Raw genomic sequence first — 8,235 nt, 5'->3', positions numbered from 1 at the left:
CGCATACTTTGAATAAAATATTTGTTATCATTCTCTTGAAATAAATGTGTTTTTTTCTTGAAAAAATACCGGTTTCATATGTATACACCTGGTATATCAAATATAGACGATATCTAGTATTTTCAAGGTCATTGAAATATGAAAATAACAACCAATATATCGAGTTTGATAGACCTTCATCAATTCACGTACAAGCTCATAATAAGATCAAAAAATTAACAATCCCTCATAAACAATCACGATAGACATATTTTTTTGTACCAACTTGTGTTCATGTTTTCCGCTCATACCGTACTCTCTTACTATCAAATGATCAACGTAACGGTTTTTTTCGCTTTTTGCCTGTAGTTTTACACTCTCTTTTCAGTGACCAGCAGTAATCAGCCATCATAGGGACATCCCATCTGCCTTGGTAGCGCTTTTCCATTTCATCTATGTCTTGATGGAAGCGCTCTCCTTGCTCTTCGCTGTAATCGCCACAATTCTCTGCGAATCGATCCAGGTGATTATGCAGGAACTGCAATTTGTATGACATCAGGCACCCCATTTTTCCAATCTTCTTAATCATTTCGGCTACTATAACTTTATAATTTTCACTGCTTTTAATTCCTAAAAAGTTTTTCACAACTTCCTTAAAACTGAGCCATGCATCCCTTTTAATTTTTGTCATTGTCGTTGGAAATTTATCACCTTGTAAAAGTCTCCTTATTTCTGGACCATCAAAAATCCCTTCTTTCAACTTGGCATCAGATTTATATTGAAACATCTTTTCCAAGTGTATAAAACTTTCAAAAATTTCAAAAAGCTTTCAAAAATTGCTTCATGGCTCCTAATTTAATCTGTAATGGAGGAATCAATACTTTTTTTGGATCAACCAGGGCCGATTCAATGATATTTCCTTTTCCTATTTCAAGTGATTTCCTTTCAGTCCACTTATGATTCGTGTAATGTTTTTCGCGATCTCTACTATCCCCAAGGCACAAGAAACACGGATTCTTTGTAAATCCAGACTGCTGTCCTAGCAACATACCTGAAACTTTCAAATCACCACATATAAGCCAATTATATGTTTTGTATTCAATAGCCTCTAGAAGTTTTTTAAGACTAGTGAAGGATTCTTTCATTGTCGTAGAGTGTGCGACGAGTACTGCGGCATATTGATTTGTGTTGTGAAGTATTACAGCTTTTAAGCTTCTTTTTAATGAGTCAATAAACAGTCGCCAATCATCATCTTTATAAGTATTTGCTTATGTTCTTCCATCAGTCCTTTAACATTTGAACAGTACACTACTTTTTCTTCATCAAAGACTTTTTCTTCGAAATACTGTTTAAAACTCTCATTTCTTTTACTATAAAACGTTACTTTCGTACCTTTTTCTTATAAATTTTTACTTTTTAAAACTGAAGCTAACTGTTCCGCAGCATTTGTAGGTAGTCCCAAATCTCTTATGAGATCATTAAGTTCGGACTGTGTAAATTTTTCAGCAATTCTATTGCTTACTCTACCTGGTTTATAAACTTCATCAGAGCTTTCACTGCTATCGCTTTCATATTCATCTTGATTTTCATCATCGGCCTTAGTGCTTTTGTCATCATCATCATCATCTTTAGATTCAATTGATAAATTTTCTATACTATTAACATCAACCTCATCAATCGTTTGCGTTCTCTCAGCGGTTTTTTTACTGATCCTACCTGGGCGTATTTAAGATTATGTAAATTTTTTTATTATACCCACGGATGTCGGTTTTACAGAAATAACAATCATCTTCGTTGGATGGCTCATTCCATTCCTTGGGTTTTAATGAAGATCAATTTAGAATCGTCTTTCGTTTTTTTCCAAATAGAAAGCATTTTGCGGCAGTTATTGCAAATACTATCAGGAGCCCAATCTCCCGAAAGTACATCTGAATTAAAGCATTCTTTGTATATATTCCGAAAATTCTCGTTGAAAGATCGTCGATCGTTTTTCTTCGGAATAAATGTTCCAAAAGTGTAGCAAAATGCGTTAACATCTTTCGGACACACGTGTTTAGAAGATGAAGTTGAAGGTTTGTTTAAATTTTCCATATTTTTATATATAAACCTGCTCGACAGGGATCCTGGTCCGATTGCAGATGAGTCCGCCGTCCTGGAGGTGATAACCCTTTTACCTCTCCAGGGCTAAGTAAAAGGGCTTTTCTTCTTTGACGAGGACAATGTCAACTCGTCGACAAACACACTACGGCATCATCCTCACACCCTGTCAACCCCCTGTAAGGCAGTGCACTTCCACTGGCATCGGTACCCCGACTAGCGTATGAGCGAATCATTCTACACACCCCCTTACGGGGCAGTTGTCATCGCCACACGACTAGTCGAGGCAACAGGTGAAAAAGAATCGATTATATACATCGATTATAACCGCAAATACATGTGGACATTAATAAAAAATGTATTTTTTACCATATTAGGGCAGAAAGAACCCACTACTTTTTTAAAGATATACCGTTCTTATGGGTACAAAGCTTTCTGTTTCAAGAAATCTACAGCAGCTAATATTGATAAGAAAGAACACTGCCTTACTTTCCAGAAATTCACAGCAGCTAATGTTGATGAAGATAAATTAATATTTCCAGTTTCTATATAGACGAAAAACTAAAGATGATCCTAAATTAATTTTTTTAAACATTTTTTCAACAGTACCTCATTGATTTGACCTTCAAATGACCTTGACCTTCAACTCAAAAACCTTCATTTGAATTTTTTCTGATTTTTTTAGCCTTTTCCGGAATTCGACCTTCAAATGACCTCAGATAACCATATATGATCAAATCAACCTTGGATTTGTATTCAGCGACCCTCAAAACCTATATATAAATTTTTACAAATTTTTTTTATGTTATTTTGTTAGTTTGATTTTCAAATGACTTTGAAAGCGATCTGTTATGAATAAACCGACAAACGATTCGGAATCAGCGACCCAAAAACCATAGAACCCCAAAGGTCGCCTCCGTGGACTTTGACTTTTTTTGTGTACCTGTGTAATTAATAAATAGGCGCACGGTTATTCCTTATAAATATTTTCGGATATACTTATAATTAATCGTTATTTGTAATTTATAATGCTTATAATACAATTAAAATTTCGCACGCAATGGGAGGATATGAACGCATGAGCGTAAGCACGCAAGTCAACGGTCTTAACCACTACACTAGTATACGAGTTGCGATCTGTACAATAATTTTAAAATGCATTTATAACTGAGAGTGGTGACCACGGGAAGGACTTCTGAATACGCAACCATGCCATCGCGGCACACAACAAAAGTTGTAGCATTCACATAATATCTATATGTCAGCTGAAACAGTCACGGAATAAAAACACGTCTTGCTCCAATAAACTCTCAAGTGTACGCGATCTGTAAATAAGTAGTGCCACCCAAAATTGTATTATTTTTATAAAACCCCTTCCTTGCGAAGTGGGAATATGGAGTAATGTGACGACTTTCACAGAAATGTCAAAAAGGAATGTTTTTTAGGTGATGCAATCCATTCATTGCCGATTGTGTCGTGAATTCACCCGGTGCTCTGCGCGGATAGGTTTCGTTGCGACTTTAGGGGCGAGTTAACCCTAGACTGGTAAACCGGGGTTTCACGACACCCCAGTCAAAGTTTAAAGTGTGCTCCTGACTAAGGGCAGGTGCAGGTTGGTCCAGGACCCTAACCATAATTCACTTTAACTATTTCTTAGTCGACCTGGGTCAAATAGCGAACGCGTTAATGTTCGGTGTGAGTTTTGTGCAGCAGTGAATATAGTGTGGGGTTGCGCTGCACCCCGGTTTACCATTCACGTTCTAGAATTTAGTGGGTAAGTGAATTTCAGTTTTTTTGGTAAATCAGTTTAAATAGATGTTTTCAGCATGAATTTAAAAATTCTAAGTGTGAAGATTTTTAAAAATATAAAAATAGCAAAAAATGAGGTATAGTAAATTTCAGTCGGATAGTATAACGAGTTCATTTGGACGTTTTAAGCACAACAAGAAAGACCCTTCGATGGCCCTTGCGTTTCTGGCTCGAAATGCTCGATCAAGGAGGAATTAACTCAATGATCTTGCACAATTTCTGCAGTGCAAAGGAAAATTTGGTTCGACGAGACTTTTTAAAACAGCTTATAAAAGAACTTGTTGAACCACACTCACGAGTATGAGTCGTTATTCCGAGCATTCGTCGGGATTTGCGTATATCAATCGATGCCATTCTCAAAGAACAGGCGCCTCCACTAATAAGTGCTCAAACAGACAAAAAAAGGCGCGATGTGTTCTGTGTCCTCAAGTTGCGGACAGAAAAACAAAAACTTTCTGTCAACGGTGTCATCATGGAATTTGTGAGGAGCACAGGGTCGCCCTGTGCTCTAATTTCTCCTCTGTAGATTAAAAATACATGTTTTTATCATTATTTCCTTATTGTTAAATATTACGGACAGTTTTTCATTATTTATAATAATTCTGAATTTTTAATAATCAATTTTACTAGTACTTTTAAGATTTTTACCCCTAGTCAGATTTCTCAAATTCCCTCTATTTTGGATGTTCCAACCATTAGGTTTTTTGAAAAACTAGCAAAAGTGGCTTATATGGGCTTAAAGCGCGACTATTTTTCTTTAAAATCCCGTTTTATTTTTTGAAATTGGTCAATTTCTTGAAAAACTACGTTACTTTTTATAAAAAAGTCATTTTTGCGGAATTTCCAGGTTTTTTTCTCATATTTACCAAATTATTCAACGTTTTTTGAAAAATTAAGAGAATATTGTTATTACCATTGTTTTCTACACTAAAAAAAACGAAGAAAATGCGCTATATTAAAGTGGTTTCACTGCACATAGAAAGCATTGTGCCACGGCACAAGTTTGGGGGGGGGGGGGTAGCAGAACCCCGGTTTACCATTAGGGGATGAGCCATCTCACTTTACCAGTCTATGGTTAAGTAAACCGATCGGATTGGCAGCATGTACCGATCTTTCGGTAATGTCCACTGCTTTACTATTGTAATCTCGGTTCAGTGGATTTTACATGTTCAGTATGTAATACGAGGGAATAGAGGTTTATTTTACTGAAGGATAACCGTTGAATTAACCTTAATATCATTGTGACATTTTTACGAAATGCTAAGTGATTTTGACCTTTCCACCCCCTTATTAATAGCAGTTTATACTGTTACGGTTACAAGAAACCCTTTACAATTCTTGATAAGTAAATATTACATTTCTTTTTTCTGCTTGTAGATTGAGTTTGTATACGGGAGACGGAAACTAAAAATAAAGGAACTCGCATAACGAAACTTTCATGTACAGTCTTTCCTTGTAGAAGTAATATTGCTGCATTACCTGTAAATTCCATCGTATATATATTTTTTTCTCTTGCCTTTTAACAAATGATATATAGTTGTATAAATGTATGTCTTTCCTGAGCCACCAGGTCCATCAATATAAAAACATGATGTAAAAGGCCTTCCTTCGTTCGACAAAACAACATTAAGGATTGTTTCTACAATATCTGTTTGTTTTCCATTTAATTTATGGTAGGTAATTTGTGTATCAAAAAAATGTAAAAGAAATTTTTGTAGTTTACGATTACATGGCCTCAATATTCGCGCTTTTTGAGCTTTATTAATGTTAAGTCTTAAATGGGGTATGCTTACATATTTCGTCCTCCTTAACTCTTATTAACCCAATTTGTCCGTTTTTGTCCGTCAAGTTTAAGCATGGACAACTTTGTTAATTATTAAAATAAAATTCTACGTGAATTAAACTCAAAAGATTTTCAAAATTTCAACCTAACTGAACTTTTATTGATTGTCCGAACTAAATTTATTTGAAATTTTTTGTTATTGAAAATAGTATTTTTGAAAAGCTGCCGATTTTCACTCTTTTACGCTATGTTCTGGGGTGGCAACGGAATTTAATCTTAGATAAAAAAGAGAATACGTTTTCTATTATTTATTATATGTTTTCTCCTTTTTTTACTTGTTCTCAAAGCTAAAACAACTTTTTTCAGAACAATCCGTAAAGCAGCGATTTTTCATTAATATGTTATCTTAAACAAAAAATCATCTTAAAAAATCACCTTAAAAAATTATGTTTTTTTTTAAATTGAAAAATAGTGTAGGAAGGTGTGGTTTTTTATAAATTTTCGGGTCTTATTTTGAAAAAGCATACTTGAATATAACCGCCAATACATTTTCAGATCTTTTCCAGCATAATTAAGAAATTTGTCAGAGCTTAAAGTTAACGGACAAAAACGGACAAATTGAGTTAAGATATATAGTTTTCATGTTCTGGTCTAAATGCTAAGTTTGTAATAAAATTTCTCATAATAACAATGGTTATAGCAACATTAGAAAAGTTCTATTTGAATAAAACATAAATTGCTTTAGTATAAAATAATTGTAACATCATTGGGTATCATGATAAGATAAAAATTCTCTTTTTTATATCACTACTTATGGAGTAGGTGAAAAAGTTCGCCTAGAACCCTAAAAACCATCCCTAGTTTTTAGGGGTCTGGCCGAACTTTCTTACCTAATCTATAATGATTGAGATAAAAAAGAGAATTTTTGACCTTTTTACATTTTCAAATATCGACAATCAAACTTGTCATTTTAAAAATTTTAGGTAATGATATAGTAGGGGTGGTTTTTAGGGGTCTTTCCGAACATTCTCACCCACTCTATAATTAGTGAGATAGAAAAATTGAATTTTTGACGTTTTTATATTTTCAAATATCGACAATCAAACTTGTCATTTTTAACATTTTAGGTGCGGATATATTAAGGGTGGTTTTTAGGGTTCTTGCCGAACTTTCTCACTTAGTCTATAAGGGATCGTCCATATATTACGTAACACTTTTTTCTTTTGTTTATATCGTTGTGTCTTTTTCAACTTCACATCAATTTCATGCTCGTCTTTATTCAAACAAAAAAAAACGCGTTACGTAATTTATGGACGATCCCTAATCAGGGAGATAAAAAAAGACAATTTTTGACGTTTTTGTTTTTTCAAATATCGACAATCAAACTTGTCGTTTTGAACATTTTAGGTGGTGATAAAGTAGGGTTGGTTTTCAGGGGTCTTGCCGAACTTTCCCACCCACTCTATATTTAGTGAGATAAAAAAAGAGAATTTTAGATGTTTTCTTATTTTCATATATCGACAATCAAACTTGTCTTTTTTAACATTTTAGGTGTTTATGTAGTAGGGGTGGTTTTTAGGGGTCTTGCCAAACATTCTGACCCACTCTATAATTAGTCAGATAAAAAAGAGGATTTTTGACGTCTTTATATTTTCAAATATCGACCATCAAAATTGTACTTAGCATCTTTAAATAATTGGTGATTTGTAAGGGTAGTTAAACCCCCCAAAAATAAAAATTTCGAAAACTTCTTTCAATGGAATCTCATTTTTTGTGATCCTACATGATTTAAGCAAAACAAAATTCGGGGGAAAAACTCTAATTTCGTTCATATGAACGTTCGTAACTTCAAGTACATGTATTAAGGACGATAAACTATGCGAGTACATCTAATATCAATTTTAATAAAAGAAAATAAATTAAGAAATGGCGATGCTGTTATTATTAGTAATTAGTTATTAGATCTGAGGTAACAAATAAAAAGAGCGCGTTAAAATGATAGACCAATAGAAATCATGGCCAAATTATTATGTTTTTATTAAATAATTACTTGGCTAATTGACAATTTTGTAAAAATAAATATACAGGTAGACTTTCTAGATTAACCCTCTATTTATATGTCCTATTCCAATTCTGAGGGCAGTATAGTCAGCTCAATACCATGTACAAAGTCAAAATTTGAACGGACCTCTTTTTCTAACGTTTGGAGATGGAGAGAAAGGTCCGTTTGATTTTCGACTTCGAAACAGGATAAACGACAATAAAAACATCAAAAAGATGTACAACGATCGAATTATTATGTTTTTATCAAATAATTACTTGGATAATTGATAATTTTGTACAATATCGATTTTCAAAGTTCCCGCTTACTGTGTCTACGTTCAAACCAAAATGAGAAGCCCATCAGGAATCGGAAAAAGGCGTTACGACTTTCGATATATTTCGAGTTCGACCCATTCATCTTTTTGCAATGTAATATAAATCTATATACTGTACATAATTTATATCAGAGAATAGTGGTAAATATCTCAACGGTAGGTATCCAATTCGTCTGAAGTCCACTTCAC

Source organism: Belonocnema kinseyi, chromosome 9, assembly GCF_010883055.1.
Source record: "Belonocnema kinseyi isolate 2016_QV_RU_SX_M_011 chromosome 9, B_treatae_v1, whole genome shotgun sequence".
NCBI lineage: Eukaryota > Metazoa > Arthropoda > Insecta > Hymenoptera > Cynipidae > Belonocnema > Belonocnema kinseyi.
Note: the sequence above shows the minus strand (reverse complement) of the source record.